We start from the raw sequence: 19,354 nt of genomic DNA on the forward strand, positions 1-19,354 counted from the left end.
TGGATTCTTCTGACATAGCTTAGACAGTTCCTCCATCATCAATCCCTTTAAGTCATATTCAGTGAGTGTTCTGCTGGTTGGAAGGAGTTAAGGCATTTTCCTATTAATATCTGGTGGCAAATGATAGGCCAAGAACGTCTGATAGTTTTTGCTGCTCTGTAAAGTTGAGGTTTAGCATCCAAAAGTAGTTACTTTCCTTTCAATAGAGAGGGAGGAAGAGCAGAGTGAATAAAACAGGAGCTGGAGTCTTGCCCACGTAGTTCTATGAAGCTGGGCAAGTTGTTTCACCCCTCTGTGGCTCAGTGTACTCATCTACAAATAAGGGTAACGACAGTACCTACTTCAAGAGTTGCTAACAGGACTTAATGAGTTAATTAATACAAGTCAAAAGTTTGGAATTGTGCCTGGCACGTAACAAGGGCTCAAGATATGTTAGCTATGATCATCATAGTTATATGCTTGGTTTAGCTATAAATTCTTATTTTGAAAATGTGCATTAATTTCAGTGTAAGTGAAATATCAGGAAACAATTTGAGCATAATGTAAATGCCAAGTTTATTCTCTGCAATTTTATCTGCAAAAAGTATTAGATGAACCCAGGAAACTGCACTCAGCTGAATTGAGCTATGTGGGATACAAAAAATCCACACATTGACAAACCTGAGAAGCCTACCAGCTAGTGTAGTTCACCATGTATGTGATGGGCCACACCCATCCACAACCATCGTTATAACTTTTGATCGATTTCAGACAATCTCCTCACCATTTCACAATAATTTATCAACCATAACCCTTCAGATACCCACTTCCACAAACAAATTTCTATCTTTTTTTCTATGAGTGTTTATTGTCAAGCTTCAGGGTTTGAGACACACTGTCAGGAAGAAGTCCTGGAAAGTGAGCACAGTAAATAGGAAAGACAGAACTTCTATTGGTCCTCATTTCAAGATGGTGCCTGCATGTTTCAAAGGTCACCAAGCAGAATGCCAGTCCACTGAAAATATTGCATAATGCATAAGGGCAGAACAGAAAATTAGGACCTAAGTGTTCAGTACCAAATATATTAGACTTTTTCTTTCCTTAAAGTATATTCAGACTGAGGTTCCTAGAATTAAAACAGTTTTTAACCACAGAAGAGTTATTATAACCTTAAATTTCTGGATAAAATTCAGAGTGAAATATGTGCAAAACAAAATTGAGATCATTCCTGAATAACCAAGTTAAGCCTTTTGAGGCACTGAAAGCAAAACCCTCTCTGTGTGTCTTTCTCTCTCCCCCACTCTTTCATACACACTCTTCAAACCAACACAAAAAAATTACTTAAAGAAAATATAGGCATTTAAATATATAAAATAAACTCTAAGTAAATCTAGAGTGTAGGAAATTTTGAGAGTACAAAAATAAGGAATGCACAAAATTTAAGCAAATTTCCACCCCCATTACCCCTCCAAATGTAGTTTTACAATCTGCCTGCAAATGTTTATCAGTAAGAAGAGAGTGCCTAATGGATCAGAAACCTTATAAAAACATATTCAAGTAGAAAAAAATGTTTTCCTCTAACTAAATAGTACTGAATCCTAGGGATCAAACAAACAAACATAAAGATAGTACATAGCAGAGGCCAAATGCCACCACCCTGTTTGTCAGTTGATGACTTCCTGATCCCAGTTAAGAAAAGTCAGCTTGTGCTGCTGTGGATCTTCTTAGAAGGTAGAAAGAAACTTAATCCCATGCAAAGCCCCATGAAATTCATTTGCACTTCCCTAAAGCTCCCAATACCCTGAAGTCTTATAAGGAACACTACTTCCTTTTCAATTTACAAACAAAATTATGCATTAAATTCCTGCCACCTGCCACATACTGTGCTCAAATGCCATGTTCACCATTACTGCCTGAGAACCACAGTGGTGGGAGCCGGAGGCAGCTCTGCTCTCCTGAATTCAGAGCTTGGACTTAGCCTTCACCAGAGCTGCTAGCACCATTGGAGGGCAGCGTTTTCATGAGCTCTGGGAACATCCAGGGCATGTTTAGAGAAGTGATCAAGACTCCTTCTTGGGGGGTACCCAGGAAGGTAGTCTTTGCCCTGAACTTGGCTCTTTTCTCAGAGCAGACTATGTGACATTTAACTTCTTCACTAAAAAGAAAGATGTGCTGTTTATAGGGCCAATATGACCACAGGAAATAGCAGAAATCCTGAATTTAGAAATGGCAAAATTCCTGAGAGTTGAAGGCTTATTGAAGACTGTGCAAGATCATCTCTGGAAACAGTAGACAGGAAGCCATGAATAAAGCCAGTATCAACCATCATTATGGGGATGAAGCTACAGAACAGGTCTCACTGCCCTCAACTTAGACTTAGCTCCAGAGTCAGCTAACATCTCTCCCAGGAAGAGAAACTTGGACAAGATTCAGCATAAACATTATCCTGGACCTTGCTGGGCATTCTTCTCTTAACAGAGTTTACCTCAGCCTTCAAAGCATTCATATTGCTGGAAAGTTGCCATTGTAGCATCCTGTATGCCTTCTCATAATGAACCAGACAGCCATCTGGAAGAGAGTGGGTCATCAAGGTGGAGTGACAAGCACGGATTTCATCATCAAAGATCCACCTGGGCCTTTGCTCAGTGCTCAATGAAAATGTAGGATTTGGATCCCAAAGTGCACCAGATGGCAAGGACTGGGGGTTCTGAATAATAGGTCTTGCTCTAGACAAGCCCAAGGGAGCAGGCGTGGTCTCTACCATAAGCTCTCAGCTTGGCTCAGACTTATAGACCTAACTTCACCCTGACTTCTTCATCTTCCTTCTCCACCCTCTTCTTAACTCCAAACACAATGATCGCCTTCTCCTCTCCAACACTTAATGTTTTTTCCCATTTTAGTGCTAGAGGTCTTTGACAGGTTCTGTCAAGTACTAGCCCTGCTTCTCTGCAGATCCTGAGAGCCTTAATTGACAGATTCAACTGTGCCTATTCCTGAACCAATTCTGATCAAGAAAGTGGTCCCACCAGTCAGTGCTGACAGGAATTAGTCTTTTGCTGTCAACTAATGGTTTTCAATTAGGGCAACTTTTTCCACCCAGAGATATTCGTCAATGTCTGGAGACATCTATGGTTGTCACAGCTAAGGGAGTATTAATTAATAGCACCTAGTGGGTAAAGGTGAGGAATCTCATTAAACACCCTACAATGCAGAGGGTAACCCCCCCCAACAAAGAACTGTCCAGCCCCAACTGTTCATAGTGCCGAGTTTGAGGAGCCCTACTCTACCTAGTCCCAGGGATGAGGCATGGGAACCCATGCACAAACTGAGTCAAGCTTTCCTTTACTGCCCTATTGTGTTCTCCTTGTCAGTTTGATTTCAGCCTCATGTACCTGCTTCAGGCTCTGGTTTTCCCTGCTGAGTCCAGAGTCTCGCCTAGGGCCTTGCCTGTTTGTCAGATACCTTGGTTTATGGCAGACCCCTCACCTGGATCTCCAATTGGAGTTCTATCTATATACATCCACAAAGCCATAATTCATCTAATTTTCAGTATTCTTGCTGCAAGAACCCTTTCCACCAATCCCTACTTACCTGACCGTAGCCCAGGAACAAAAACAGTGAAGTCAGCCTGATTTCCAGTGCTTTTGGATATAGTATTCTGGACTTCTGACTGCTTTTCTCAGGGGTCATCCTACACCCAACCTGGTTGCCATTTCTTACCACACCCCAAAATCTGTCCCTGAGGTCCCAGAGTGACTTGAAGCTGAGCTGACCCCCAGGATGCTTTGAGGGAAGAATTTCTAAGGGAACAACACTAAGCACTATGCTTAGGGTAGCACTATGCTGGGCAGACACTTTAACCCAACCTCTAAAGCCATGATGAGTCAGTCTAAGACACTATTCTCGAATAATAATGGCAACTTCTTATAAGCCACCCAAAGTAATGTCTCTCTCTTTAGTAATTATTTCAAATTTTTATGTGATTAGCCATCCTCCAACCCTGGGTGTAGAGAACAAACCCATAGCTATTTCCCTGGAAGGGACAGCCACACACCCTGCCAGGATATCACGCTGCCCCCAGGCACTATATGAAGACATATCCATTCCTCCCTGCCATGGCAGAGAAAGTCCTTTCCAGAGAAGAACTTTGGTTTCTTGGCCTTGCTCCAGACTGAACCAAAAGAGGAAATGAAATAGACAAAGCACCAGATGGAGAGTAACTAGTCAGAATGATTCAGTCCACAAACATCTCCATATCTAAGAAATAAGCGCAGGTTTCCAGCACTTTAAGGTACATCTGGGTGGGGTGACAGCAGTAGGTGCTCATTTGAAGCAGCTGGAGATCATGGTATACAAAACCAGGCCTGGAAGTAGTATGTTACTGCAAGAGCCATGGCCACTTTGAAGTAAAATCAAATCGTCATTGGTGGGATGAGGAGGCTGTGGAATTTCAACCTGGTTGGTTTCAGCCTTTGCTCTTACATTTGCACTGCTGTTTAAAATGCTAGTTCTATTGGATTCTGAAGATACTATACAAAAAAATCCCCAAGAATAAATAAAGTAGTAGTACCCCAAGTACAGGAAATGATCATCAAAACTCATCCTTTCCTAATATAGTGAAATCAATAATTTTCACAAGGAATCTGCATCACCAGCAATCCTCCCTGGGGAAAAAAATGGAAGTGAATAAACAGAGAGATAAAACCTAAAATAGGGGCCGGGCGTGGTGGCTCACGCCTGTAATCCCAGAACTTTGGGAGGCGGAGGCGGGTGGATCACGAGGTCAGGAGGTGAAGACCATCCTGGCTAACACGGTGAAACCCTGTCTCTACTAAAAAAAATACAAAAAATTAGCCCGGCGTAGTGGCGGGTGCCTGTAGTCCCAGCTACTCGGGAGGCTGAGGCAGGAGAACTGCGTGAACCTGGGAGGTGGAGCTTGCAGTGAGCCGAGATCACGACACTGCACTCCAGCCTGGGTGACAGAGCAAGACTCCCTCTCAAAAAAAAAAAAAAACCTAAAATAAGCCAACCATTTCGAATAATGTAATAATAAAATCTAAAATATTACACCCATTTGAAAGAACACAAAAATATAACCTAAAATATTGCAACAATTTTAAAGGTTTTGTAGATCTAAAGTAATGGCTTCATGCTTTTTAAATATAATTCTAAATAGCACAATGCCTCCTTTTAATTCTTTTGGATTCCTGGAGAGACAGCTCCTGGCTGAGTATCAGCTGAACACACAGGTTGTCTAGGCTTTTCAATGATGGTGATGGATTTCTTTTAAGCTATCCAAATTTTTTCTTCGAAATCAACATCCTTGATTTATGTCAGTAAAAAAGCAGCTTTCTGGGGTTTCAGTTACACCTGAGCTCTGTCCATTGCTGAGCCCATATGTACCAAGGAGTTTCAGATGCAGGAAGCCCAACAGCATGAATTTTTCTGAGACATCACCAGAGAACACAAATAGGCTAGGGCATCAGATCAGCAAGTCATAACTAAGCTTTCAAGCCATACTTGACAATGAAAATAACCCCAGAAGTCTTAAGAAGCACAACCTATAAAGCAGAGGAGTGTGCTTTTCTGGAGTGAGCATGATCCAGATTTACCAGAGGAAGCATGTCAGCTGTAAACACACTCTTAGCAGCTCCATCCTAACCAGTTCCAGGCTCTTTGGGGACTGACAATCTCATCACCTGCATAGCTTGCCACAAACTTCCACACTAAGGCATTTGCATGTAAACTGACCTTCACACTTCAGCTAATATCTTCACTGCACAATGAAATGAATGTGAACCAGAAAATCAAATTCTGTGTAAAAATAGGCAAGTCTCTTCCTGAATAAGAACAAAAGCCAAAAGTTCACCTTATAAATGAGCTTTAGGAATGAGTTTTATGCTATTTTATTTTTATAGTTCATGAGGGTTCTGCAAATACTATAGCTAATCCAGTGTCACCTCCAACAGGATCTTCCAGGTAGTTGTGATTTATGTCTCTATTAGTCACGTTAATTACATAACAATATCTAAAGGGCTGCTTCTTGCATTCATTGCTTGTTCACACCATAGTAAAAAATAATCATCACCTGACTGGTATCACAAAGCTTTATTTCCACTACACTGGAACATTTTTACCCATCTCACAAGATGATTTCAGAAGGACTGGAAGTTCACCGGATGGGTGCTTAGCCATTTGAAATGGTCTGTGTGTCAGTCAAAACCATTGCACCTAATCCACCTGAACAGTGTATGTAACTTCTTGCCTGAGTTGAGTTTTCTTTACCACAGCAGACTAAGCCAGGCTTTTATCCCCGTCATGGGTAAAAGCTTTAGCAACTGCTACTCTCTTTCCATGTGGAGGATCATACATTATCACTGCACTTCCGGCCTCTCACCAGAGTCCTGTTCATTCACCCCTTGACAGCATATATAAGCCACATCCTGTAACTTCAGCTTTATCGGCAATAAAGATGATGTTTTGGTGTATGATTACCTTATTCCTTTGTCTTATTTCTCAATTGTGTTTGAATTTGGCCACAAAAAAAGGACTTTCCTTAGAATAGTCTAACATTTGGTGGATTGGTTGGAAACACTGAGAAATATAACAAATGGCTGAAGTGGGAAAAATAAAACAAACATTAAAAGATCTTGAGGGGTTCTGGGCTTTGGATTTTTTTGTGTGCATGAGAGAGATGTTTTGACCTTAGTGGATTGTGGAGGCTTTTATTAGCTCATGAGGTTGCTTTCTATAATTTCACACTTGGCTTTTTAAAAATTCTATGACTTGGAAAAGGGGCCTTAGGCTTTAGGCCATAATATTTCAACCCCGACAGATAATTACAGCTTGTCCAGTGGTAGCTTTATATGGACTGTTTTTTATATGTAGTTGTTTGTTTTATAGATTGTGACAGCCTAAAGCAAGATTCCATTGCCCTCAACAAAGACGTAACACTCAGGGAAAATACCAGGACAATTCAGCTTTGACAATGTAGTGGCTGGGGGACTCAGAAAGCCCGGGGCTCAGCCAAGTCACATGTGCGGGAATGACATCAGCAGACACCAGTAGCACGAGACTTACAAAAGGCCTGCCTTTAGTGGACGCAGGGAATCTCATGGTGAAGTCTTTCCCCTAAACAGTACAAGCCACTTGTCTTACCACACACATGCTAATGATTCAGGGACCTCAGCCTATGCTAGTAGGCAGCAAGGCCACATATTTAGTTAGTGGCTGAGCAGGGATCTGAATGCAGGCTAGATTTGCTCCAGAATACATGCTCTCAACCAACTGTATTAGTTTTCTTTTGCTGCTGTATCAAGTTGCCAGGAACTTAGTGACCTAAAACAGCACAAATTTATTATCTTACAGTTCTGGAGGTCAGAAGTCCCAAGTGGGATTTACCAGGCTAAAATCAAGGTGTTCATAGGGCTGCATGCCTTCTGAAGCATCTAGAAGAAAATCCATCTCCTTGATTTTTCCAGCTTCTAGAGGCCACCTGTATTCCTTGATTCATCCTTAAGGAAGTAGCGTAGCATCTGTAAATCTCTCTGACTCTGACCCTTTTGTCTTCCTCTTATAAGGACCTTTGTGATTATATGGAGCCTTTCTAGATAATCCAGGATAATCTGCCCATCTCAAATCCTTAATGATGTCTGAAAAGTCAAAGTAACGTATCACAGGGTCCATGGGATTAGGACGTGGATATGTTTGGGAGGGCGGTTCTTCCATCTACCATGCCAGGACTCATTCAGCCTCCCCTTCATGTTGACATTGCATCTGGGGCCATAGTTTCTGACAATATACTAAGCCCCATATTCTGAGAATGTAATTTTTTCTGGGATAATTGCTTTAGAGAGTGAGGTTTGGCTTCTTTTCTCAATATGGTGGGTGTGGCCCACCAGTGAAAATAATAACTGCTTGAAACTTTTCATCAGTAAAGTCATCAGAAACCCAGCATATATTTTCTGCAGTCCTGCAGGAACCACACCAGCCTTAAGAAGAGCGAGCCCCAGCTACAAGCCCTGGCAGGACCCCTCACTCTGCTAACACTGTGCAGACCCCTCATCCCAACCCTTAATGGGAAGTCAGTATATCATTAGTCACGTTGGGCTTTTAATTCATCAAAGCAGTAGAGTTTGATTCAGACTTTAACTCACTTGGGTTTTGTCAACATTAGACTTAAACTTGCGAAGGGACTAGTGTATCGATTTTAATTCTTCTGAGAGAATTTCACAGAGGGAGGAACTATATTCAAATCTGGGGCATCCTCACTTTCTTGGCATTTTATTCGTGGAGTTTCTCTCTGCATTTTCACTTAATTTTATTTCATAACTTCCAGTAGGTTATATTGGACAGTTACTTCCAATAGATTATATTGAACAGTTGTAGCAGGACAGCACTGAGCAAGGGAAACAGAATAGAAAGAATATTTTTGGCCTTGGAGTCCATTTAATTACTGCATTGTTCTGACCCATTTCAAAGCCTCCTGCAGAAAAATCTCATCTCAGCAGGAGGAAGCCTGCCCAAACCAGCCCTGCTGGGTAAGTTGCTTTAAGTCCAGCAGGAATCAGTGTCTGTAGTGGTGGAGATGAAGCAGGCTGCAGCATGCTATTGCTGAATGGGTTAAAGCTACAGGACTCCAGGAGGCGTCTTCACTTTACAGTCCTCTCACCTCTCTCACCTAGGGCCCCTAGAGTTGTGACAGCCAAGAAATAAGCCACATTCTCTAATATCAGGTTTGTTCATTGAAACGGTGATACTTTGAACTCTAGCTGACCTATTATTTGTCTTTTCTTTTTTCAGTTGGATCCAAATTTAAATGAAAAATGGGGCTGTTATTTATTGGGATCCCATGGAATTCCCCCTAATTTTTTTTCTCTAGATTGTTATACTGTCCTTCTAGTGGGTCTCTTTTTCCAGTCAGTTCTTGAGGCCTGTGCTGTAGGCATTTGAGTTTGTCATCTTTTGCTTACAGCGGAAGAGCTTAACCCTTTTTCTGACAGGAACCCCTTTGAAAGTCTGGCAGACCCTGAGGACCCCTTTCAGAAATAATATCTTTAAATATGTAACATAAAATACACAAGATTACAAAGTAAAATAATCACACTGAAATACAGTTCTCAAAAATGTTTAAAAACAAAATTTACTCTCATCAGGTGATGATAATTAAGGTAGGAATTAGTGTAGCTTCAAAGAGGATATAAAACATAATTAGTTCTGTAGCTGTGAATGCTATAATTTAAAAAAATCTGCAGGGAAATCAATATAGAAATATAGAGCTTTTTCGTGGGGGTGTGCAAATATACAATTCATATAATTTATATGGATCCCTATTATTACATTAATATGATTTAGTACTTAACCTATAAGCACCATAATTTAAATATGCTGATGAGCACAAACAATATTTCAAGATATCTCTAGCCACCATAACAGAATATGGAAAGATCTATGATCTGTATTTGTAACAAAGTCATAGGAAATAATTCAGATGCGATGTGTTGCCGACATTTATAAATGAAGAAAATGGCAAATTTCAGTTAGAGGTTAGTGAAACATATGATTCTTTCCAAACTCATGAACTCCCTCCATGGAAACCCAAGTTTTAAGCCCCAGTCTTAGAGTGGCTGTCTATTGTTTATCTGCCATAGGAACACCCGCTATTCTACTGTCCATTATACCACCTATCTATCAGATATCACTCCAGTCTTTAACAGTTCACCAGTTTCATTCTTCATCATTCCTCAGTGCTGAGCCACTTTTATCCAAAGTAAATCACATTTTTAACTGTAATACACCAAATATTCAGATTTGCCCACATGCAATTCCTTCATCTTAAGTGATTGCTCCAAGTTCTGAGGCTTATTCAATATACATTAAATTGTACATGGTTTGTTAATATTTCTTAGTCTATATGTGTGTATGAAAATGAAGAGTGGGTGCTAAACACTGAGCACACATGGACATAAACATGGGTTAATAGATACTGTGGACTACTAGAGAAGGGAGGGAGGGGGAGGTTGAAAAACTACCTATTGGGCACCAAGCTCATTACCTGGGTGCAGCATACCCATGTAACAGATCTGCACAGGTATCCCTGCATCTAAAATAAAAATTGGAATAAAAAAATGCCATAGCAACTTATCTTATTGAAAAGATGTGAAGACTCACTGAGTCTTCATAAAAATGTAAGCTTAGTGAAAGCAGAAATTTCACCAGTACTATTTATCTTGTATCCCCAGTTTTGGGCAGACAGAAGGAGCTCAAGAAACACTGTGGAATGGGTAACTGATCCAGTATTCAATGATAAACTCAGATTTCTTAGTGATGCAAACACATATTAAAGAGTATAAAAGTTACTTGAGAAACAAGAGTATACTCTTGAAGAAATTGGCTTTAATTCTTGGAATGTCTATTTTCATATTATTAGAAATATAAAGTTTTCTTCTTACAAATGTTGTGCAAGTATATAGGGAATGAATGATTACTTCCTTTTTTTAAATAAAAGATGTAGTGAAAGAGTCCATCAATTCTTTTATTGCCATTAATAATGACGAATGTTTAAGTCCTGTACTATAAAACACTGTGTTCCATACTCTTTATAGCCACCTCCTGTTATGATGTTTCACATACCTTAATAAGCATATTTGCTCAATGAATAATGTTGACTTTTGTTCCTTTTGTATTACTCAATAGCTCAGAGTTTCACTATTTTTCCCTGAAATATATAGATCATTTTTCAAACATAGAAAACATCAGTTAAATTTTATCTCTAGTTTTTTGAACATATATAAATAGAGCAGTTATTTCCATTGGTGGTTTCTTGGAGTGAGGATTGGCATGAATGGGTTTGTTTTCTGAGTGATAATAAAATACAAGATTAATATACTATGATTTGTTTTTAAGAGCTAAAAGCATTTGTTAAAGTTCAAGATGAGATCCCTCAGTGGGTTGTAAAATCGTTTTAGTGGGTCACAAACATGATTTTTAAAGGTGAAATAGAACAAAGTAGAAAATACCAGAATGCATTGTACATAGTAAGTAAGGAGTGTTTGGTAAAACTTTTGGTGAGAGAGCGGGAGAAAGAGAGAGAAAGAGAGAGAGAGTGTGTGTGTATTTTAATGAGTTGCAATATAAAATGTATTTATGACTATAGATCATGGTCAAAACATTTAAAATACAATAATTATGGCCATTATATTGAGTTTATAGATAGAGAAAAAAACTGTGGCTCCATACAACACACAGAGCTGGTCACAGAGTTGAGGTACTATTATATTTCTTGACTCTCATTCCAGTCCAATGATCTCCCATATAGAGAAGACTTTATTTTTATTAGTTCAGATTTCTTGCTCCATTTTCTTTTAAAATGAACCAATCATGAAGACAGAATTGTCTGTCTAAGTCACACAAGAGTCTTTATCACTCTTTAAGACCTTTTGTTTTTGTGTTTGCATTTCTTGGCATAAAATTCTTCAGCTAGCTGGACTTTAAGGTGGGCATCGAAGTTCTGTATGGAATATGCCTATAAAATGGCATTGGCAATTCTTGTATCACATGAATATTATAGAAATTAAGTTATATAATACGTGAAAATAATCAGTACAATGGCCCACTGAAAATGCTACATATATATTCAAAGCTAGATTTACATATTCTTAAGTTTGCCTTTCATGGACACTTAATAAGACAGCCAATAGCACAAGAACATAAACTTATTTCGAAGAATGAAATACCCTTTACTCATCAAATGTGACCAGTCAAGCAAAAATATGCGACTATAAAGAATGCTATTCTTCTAATATTGCATTTTAATACAATCAAGCCTATGCGTGTGGCAATATACACAACTGTATGTTATGTTTAATTACATTATACATAAACATGATTTTTTGACCATTTATTGGAGAAAAACACATTTAAAATATAGAATACTGGGCTTGTGTTTAGGTATGAGTAAGAGTTTCCTGATATAATTGTTGTTAAGCAACTATGGCATCTTCTTCCTCGAATTTTGTTTTAAGAATTGCTATTTAAAACTGACTCAATCTGCGCTGATTAGAGACTGGGGGACAAAGTATATAACTAGCATATTATTTGTCCAAGTCCATATTCTATAATTCATTTTAAAATATTTTGAAATTAAGCTCTATCTTTCAGTGTATTTTCTAAAAGGACATATTTATAAATTAATTACATTTAAATTAGAGAATTATGAATTTCTGCAACAGATTCAACAGCATCCTCCTTCAACCACCTCAATTGTCTCAAGATGAAATAGCAGTTAATCCTCCAAGAAAATGATTTTCTCTCTTAAATTGCTACACCCGGTGACTTAAAACCTCATACTGTAGCCTACTTTCACGTTTAATATCTGTTTCTGTGAATAACATGTTTCACAAGTTTAATCAAACTCTCCCTTTTTAAACTCTAATACAGATTCTTTCATTAATAAACATTCACATAAAACACCTATTGTTTGCTCTGAAGACAAATGAGAATGCTTTATAGTTCTGAGTATATAGAAATGTCACACACAGATGTAGGGTGAACCACAGAGAAAGAACTAGAAGTCTTGCAGTCCAGCAGCACTGTTCTGGGACATTATGTCAAGGGAAAAAAAAAACCCTGGAAGTCAGGGTAAGAATTTGAATCCTACATTCAGCTTTAGCTTCCAAAGTACAAACATCAACTGTAGACACCAGAAGAAGCTAGGGTCTGGCCATAGGAGGTCTCTAGTTTGTAGCTACCAGAATCTATGGAGGGCATCTCTGAATCAGGTATCTGTGTTCCGATCATATTCTGTTGCATGCCACTTGCTATCTCAAAACAAAGAGGAAGAATCGGCACCCCAAGACTGTATTTTCACAAGAGCTAAAAAGCTCATCCTTTCCCTTGAACTCAAAGATGATTTATTGTATCATTCCTTGACGAGCAGCAGACTGTGGAAATAGAGCAGTGTTTTCCCAGAGATAAACAAGGTTAATGGATATTCCATGATGAAAAGCTGCCAGTTCTAGATTCTGCCAGCTCCCATCCAAAGGAACTTATAGAAAGGTTGTCTGACTTGTATTCATTTCACCCCAAGGCATCAGATTACCCAACACAGGCAATAAACATACCTCTTCCTTTTTTTCCTGACTGCCTAACCTCTTTAGTGGGGACCCCTGAGCTGGAGGGCAGCTCCTGCCACAGCCTTAGAGCCCTGTGGGGTCATATGATATGATTTAGTCAAAGGCACCACCAGGTCCCAACAACTTAAAATCAAAGGGAAATAGAATAATTGATAAGCACCTCCCCCACACACACATCTTTTTTAAAATAGTACTTGAAAATAGCAATAATTGTAGCCAAGAAACATGAAGACTTCATCAAAAATCACTGAGGATGTGCATAAGTCCTTTATTGCTAAAGAATAAGCATTCAACAAGTTGCAACAAATTTATTCCATCAGAATGAATTACGTACTCAAACTAACACACTTCAGCCAGCCAGAGGGTTAGTGGGAGACCCTCAGGGTGATTTTACTTAATGCCTAAAAAACAACCAATGCCTTTGAGCTTTTCATAAAAACTGAGGTCCAACTCTCCAAATGAATCAGATCTCTGATAAGAAAACTAAGATTCCAAGTGCCTTCAAACCACAATCATGAACATAAACAGAAGAAAGAGAAACACCACAATTAGGCCAAGTCAGCTATAAGAGTTATCCCTTGCCTGTAGACCTTGCATAAGTTTCATTGCTTTGAATTAAAATTGGCCTATAAGTTCAAAGATGAAGGAGGATGAACAAAAATTCTAATTAATCTTGCTTGTGTAGCCATTTTAGTAGCCCTGAGTAAGTGCTCACTAAATAGATGATGAACAAATGAATGACCTCATGCTGATGACAACTGGCACAGATCCACAGGCAATTGTGTGAGCCAAACACTCAGTTTGCAGACTGGCTAAACTTTAGGCAAGATTGTTTGCTACAGCTCTTTGCAAGGCATAAACAATTAATATGCCAGTGTTAACATGCAACCCACACTTAACCCCAGGGAGATTTTGCTTTGCTTTATTTTTATAACCTTCTTATAATTTAACCAGGAGACAGTACAACTTGCATGTTTTGTAGTTACTCAGGTCAGAGGACTAAGCAGAAGAACCTTTACACTTCTAGACACTGCCTAATACACTAGGGCTTCACCATAATTGTTTTCAAAAGGCCACACAACTCTAAACTATTGAGTATGAAACAAAATTTGGTGCCATGATCCATATGTCAGTGAGGTCAGTCTTAATGCCATGGGTAATGGTGTTACCTATTATTTCATTCAACAGTAATTGAATGCTTGCATTAGTCTGTGATTATTAATATTACGTTTCAACTTGACTGGACCACAGAGTGTCCACATATTCAGCTAAACATTATTTCTGGATGTTCTGTGAGGATGTTTCAGGTGATAATAGCATTTGGATCAGTAGACTGAGTAAAGTAGATTGCCCTCCCAGTGTGGTGGGGAATAATTCAATCCTTGAGGGTCTGAATAGAACAAAAAAAGTGGAGGAAGGGAGAATTTGTTCTCTCTGCCTGACCGCTTGAGCTGGGACATTGGACTTCTCTTGCTCTTGGACTGGGACTTAGGCCATCAGCAATCTTGTTGTCAGGCCTTCGGAATTGGACTGAAATCACACTCTTGGCTTTCCTGAGCCACCATCTTTATAGACAGCCAATCTTGGGATCTCATCCTCCATAATCATGTGAATTAATTCCTTGTAATAAATTTTGTACACTTGTAATTTATATAATATAATTTATTATAAGGAATTATACACACACACACACACATCCTATTGGTTCTGTTTCTCTGGAGAACTCTGACTACAGAAGTTAGTACCAAGAAATAGAGTGCTGCTATAACAAATACTTAAAATATAGTAGAGGCTTTGGAACTAGGTAATGGGTAGAGGCTGGAAGAGTTTTTTTGAGACGCATGCTAGAAAAACCAATATTGCTATGAAGGAGCTGTTAAATGTGATTCTGGTGAGGACTCAAAGAAAAGAGGAGAAAGATTTCATTTTCTTAGAGAATACATTAATATTGTACGGAATGTTCGTACAAATACGGACATTAGGTGCAATTCTGATGAGGTCTGTGGTGAAAACAAGGAACATGTTATTGGATAATGGAGAAAAGGTGATTCTTGTTATAAAGTGACAAAGAACTTGACTGAATTATATTTGTGTTTTAGTGTTTTGTGGAAGATATAACTTGGAGTGATGAAATTGGATATTTAGGTGAAGAGATTTCCAAGCAAAGTGTTGAAGGACTGGCTTGGTTCTTCCTAAATGCTTATAGTAAAACACAAGAGAAAAATTGAAGGCTGCAAATATGTGCTATTTCTCAAAAAAGAGAAGAATGATGTGAAGGCTACTCAGAGGTAATCAGGGCTGCCACTTCCATCACCGGCCCAGGGGTAGGGCTAGTTCCTCCACAGTCTCAAAGAGTGAGCTTGCCTCTTCCGATTCAGCAAGCATGTCCCTACCCAGTGCCTCCTCTTTACCTAAGCCAAAAGTGACACATTCCACTTCATTTACTGCCGGAACTAGTCATGTACCCCTAAAAAACCTGAAAAGAATCACAAGGATCTTTGAAAGTCCTACAGGCCTCTCTCAGAGCTACTATACACAAGAAAATGAGATAAATGCTCAGAGATGTTTAGTGTACACACTGACACTGTTTGGATTTCTGACCATGCTAGCGCTCATCTCTAAGATCCTTTCCTCTCATTCATCCATTCATTGACTCATTTATTCTCCAAGTCACTCATATGTTTAGTATACATTTACTGAATACGTATCTGCCAAGATTTGTGCAGGATGATGGCATAAAATAGGATTAAAACTGATCTTTTTCCTCAAGAAGTTCATAGTCTAACATATAAATAAATGTATAAACATTACCATATTCATAATTCAATGTAAGATCAACTATGATATAAATGAATATTAAGTGTGATAGAAATACATTTATTCACTTCCCATTCGCTAATACTCTCCCTTAGTATGTACCACACCCCATGTTAAGAAGATAAACAAAATAATTCTCACTCGACACAGTAGGGAAGGTATTTAAAAAGATAATACTTGGGTTGGTCACTGAAGCCTGAGTATGTATTCTCCTTGAACATGAAAAATCTTTATTTAGCTCTTCAAGTGATAAAATGTACCCAACCACTCCTTACTGCAGAATCTAGTAGGTAAGAGTGCAGGCAAGTGGGATGACTGGTTGTAAATGTTAATTCAAATATTCAATAATAACCAGTATTTATTAGCCATTTATTAGCTATTGACTTAACTTCTATGAGCTTCAGATTGTCTCACTTGTAAAATAACAACAACAATAAAATCTACTATCCAGACCTGTTCTGAAGCTAAAAGAAAAAAATACATATATAAAGCCTTAGCAATAAATAACAAGTGTGAGTTTGCATCACTGTGATTAGTATTCTCCCAGGAGAGGAAGGGGTCTACTAAGACAATAGTGTCTGTAATTAATATTGCAAGCTGGATCACTTTCCAAATAGATTCCACCGTGTCTCTGAACTCTATCTTAGCAGTAGTTGAAACAGATAAGCAAGACTTCCCACTAGCCTGTGAGTGTCAGAATTTACAATTTTTATTCTGTTACAGTGCCATGAGATTCCTGTAGTGCAAACTGCAGGGCCTTGTGAGTGCATGGTGATTGGTGAAGTATCAGACTCTGGATCAGGAAATGAAAAATCCTCTGCCTAGAACAACTTCTTGCCAACCCCCTACCAGTGATTCTTTCTCTTCCTCATCTAGGTCTTAGCTTTTGAATCAGTAGACTGAGTTAAGTAGATTGCCCTCCCAATGTGGTTGGGAATAATTCAATCCTTGAGGGTCTGAATAGAACAAAAAAGTGGAGGAAGGGAGAATTTGTTCCCTCTGCCTGACTGCTTGAGCTGGGACGTTGGACTTCTCCTGCTCTTGGACTGGGACTTAGTTATTGCCTCCTCTAGAGAGCCTTGCTTTTCTTACCACCCCACCAAGCCCTTCATATGTTTCCTTCTGACTACCTGGGCCTCCCTACAGAAACACTTAAGAATATATACAGAGGGAAGCCCAGGGGGATATGTATATATGTATGTATGTATGTGTGTGTGAATATATGTGTGTATGTACATACACACACATATATGATATATATCCATATATATAAAAAATGTACATAGGATATGTATATATGGATGTATAAAAGGATATATATACACACATATATAAATACACATATTTTTATATATGTGTGTTATCTTTATATCCTTATATGTGTATGTGTGTATATATATATAAGGATATAAGAATAACATACACATATATAAAAATGTGTATATATATACATATATATCCTTATATACATCTTTATATATACACATATATATTTTTATATATGTGTGTGGGTTATATATAAGTAACACTATAGATAAAATACTGACTTGTCTGTTCCTCCCACTGGACTCTGGGCTCTGTCATAAAAAGGACACTAGTTTTAAGTCCACTACTATGCTCACAGTACTTAGAAGAGGGCCTGGTGTAGAGTAGGTGCTCAATATATTTTGAGGTCAGAAAACACAGTTACGTTAGGAATGGGAGACTATGAAATAGTTAAGAAGCTTATTATCAGATCTTAAATGAGTCTAGAGCCTCAATAAAATGAGGAGCTCTTAGGTGGGGCTCATGATAGTTGAAGTAGAGAAGAACATATGGCATAGGAATCAGGAGGCAAAGAGATTTCATGACTGAGCATCATAAATATCAAAGTTGAAGTTATTGAGTCATGGTTATATGATTTCTCCTACAAATGTGGCAGCTCAGTCATATTTATGGGTTTGATAATTTTTTAAGCCTTTGAAGAAAATTCTGGTAAGAAAAACTCACCTGACTTCTCGGCCCTGCATTCAAAGATTTGACACACACTATACATATACATATACATATACGCATACACATACACATACATATACATATACATATACATACACATACACATACACATATACATGGAAGTTGTCAAGGCCAGAATTGTACTCTTTGAGACAGAGGTGTAAGTCTAAAAAACCAATTTGAATTGAATGTCAAAGTTCACTCAAGTAGACCTTGGGCTACAATTTATAGAAAATATGCTCCTGCATCTGTAATTCTGCAGTTCAGTTGGGTGTAGAGGACCATCCACACCAGTTTCTCGGGAGATGCTAATCATGAATTGTAATAGCATTACTGCATTCAGCACATAGACAGCTCTACCCCATTATAAAAGTGAAGTTCACCTCTGTCTCATCCCTCTAGCAACTTCCATCTTTTCAGTCTCTCAATTCCCCTACCTGAACTTCTCTCATACAATTCCCAGGCCTATCATCATTCCACACACAGGGAAACACCATAAACCATTGACCATTTTTCTAGAGTCACTTTAAATCAAAGTAATAATTTTCAGTGTATATTCCTCTGACCTCTAGCAATGAAAAATCATGTTAGCTGGGAAAAACCACATAACAGGATTTGAAACAATATATGAATAACTTCCTATGGAAAGAAACTGATTGACTTTTTTTAATATAATAGCAATAGAAAATAAAAACCCAAAGTGAAAAATATCTAATAGAAAGTTGGAAGTTCCCTTTAAATATAAGAGAAGGCTTTGGCATATTTGGGATTAAGATGACAATAATTTTTGTTTTCAAAATTTGGTCCAAGGGTCGTAGTAGTCTAAAAATTTTTTTTCTGATGTCCCAGATTGCTGGATATTTCTGACATAGGAGACTCAATTAGGAAAAGACAGAAGGACCAAAGAAGAGAAAGCAGAATAACATTGACATTGAGAATGGACTCTAGATGGGAGATCACCTAAGGATGAAAGCTTTTCTGGCAAACAATATGCAAGTATATTTATACTCTTGCTGCTCATTCCTTTTATTTAAAAATCATTGCAGGAATAAGGTGACATAAATTGTAGACTCCATTAATAATTGTTCTAGGGAACAATTAATACATGTGCCTACTCATATTACACTGAGCAACCAGGTCTACCAGCCATGGTTTTTGAATTCTGACAGCACCAGTTTTAGATATCTGGTCCATAGTGTGTAGGTAGTGTGAAAATACACAACCTATTTTCTTAAATAAATGTTCTGAATGTTTGCATATCATGAAGTTGGTGAGCAAACATAACCAACACTGATATGCAGTTTTTATTCTGAAAAATGAAAATGAAATTAATCAAGATCTGTCAGGAAGAACAAAGAGGTTTCTTGTGGAATTTGTGTGTTAAATACAGCAATGGTTATAGCTTTGTTCCTCGTATGAGGTAATGTTTT

The sequence above is a fragment of the Pongo abelii genome, chromosome 16 (assembly GCF_028885655.2).
Source record: "Pongo abelii isolate AG06213 chromosome 16, NHGRI_mPonAbe1-v2.0_pri, whole genome shotgun sequence".
In the NCBI taxonomy this organism is placed as follows: domain Eukaryota; kingdom Metazoa; phylum Chordata; class Mammalia; order Primates; family Hominidae; genus Pongo; species Pongo abelii.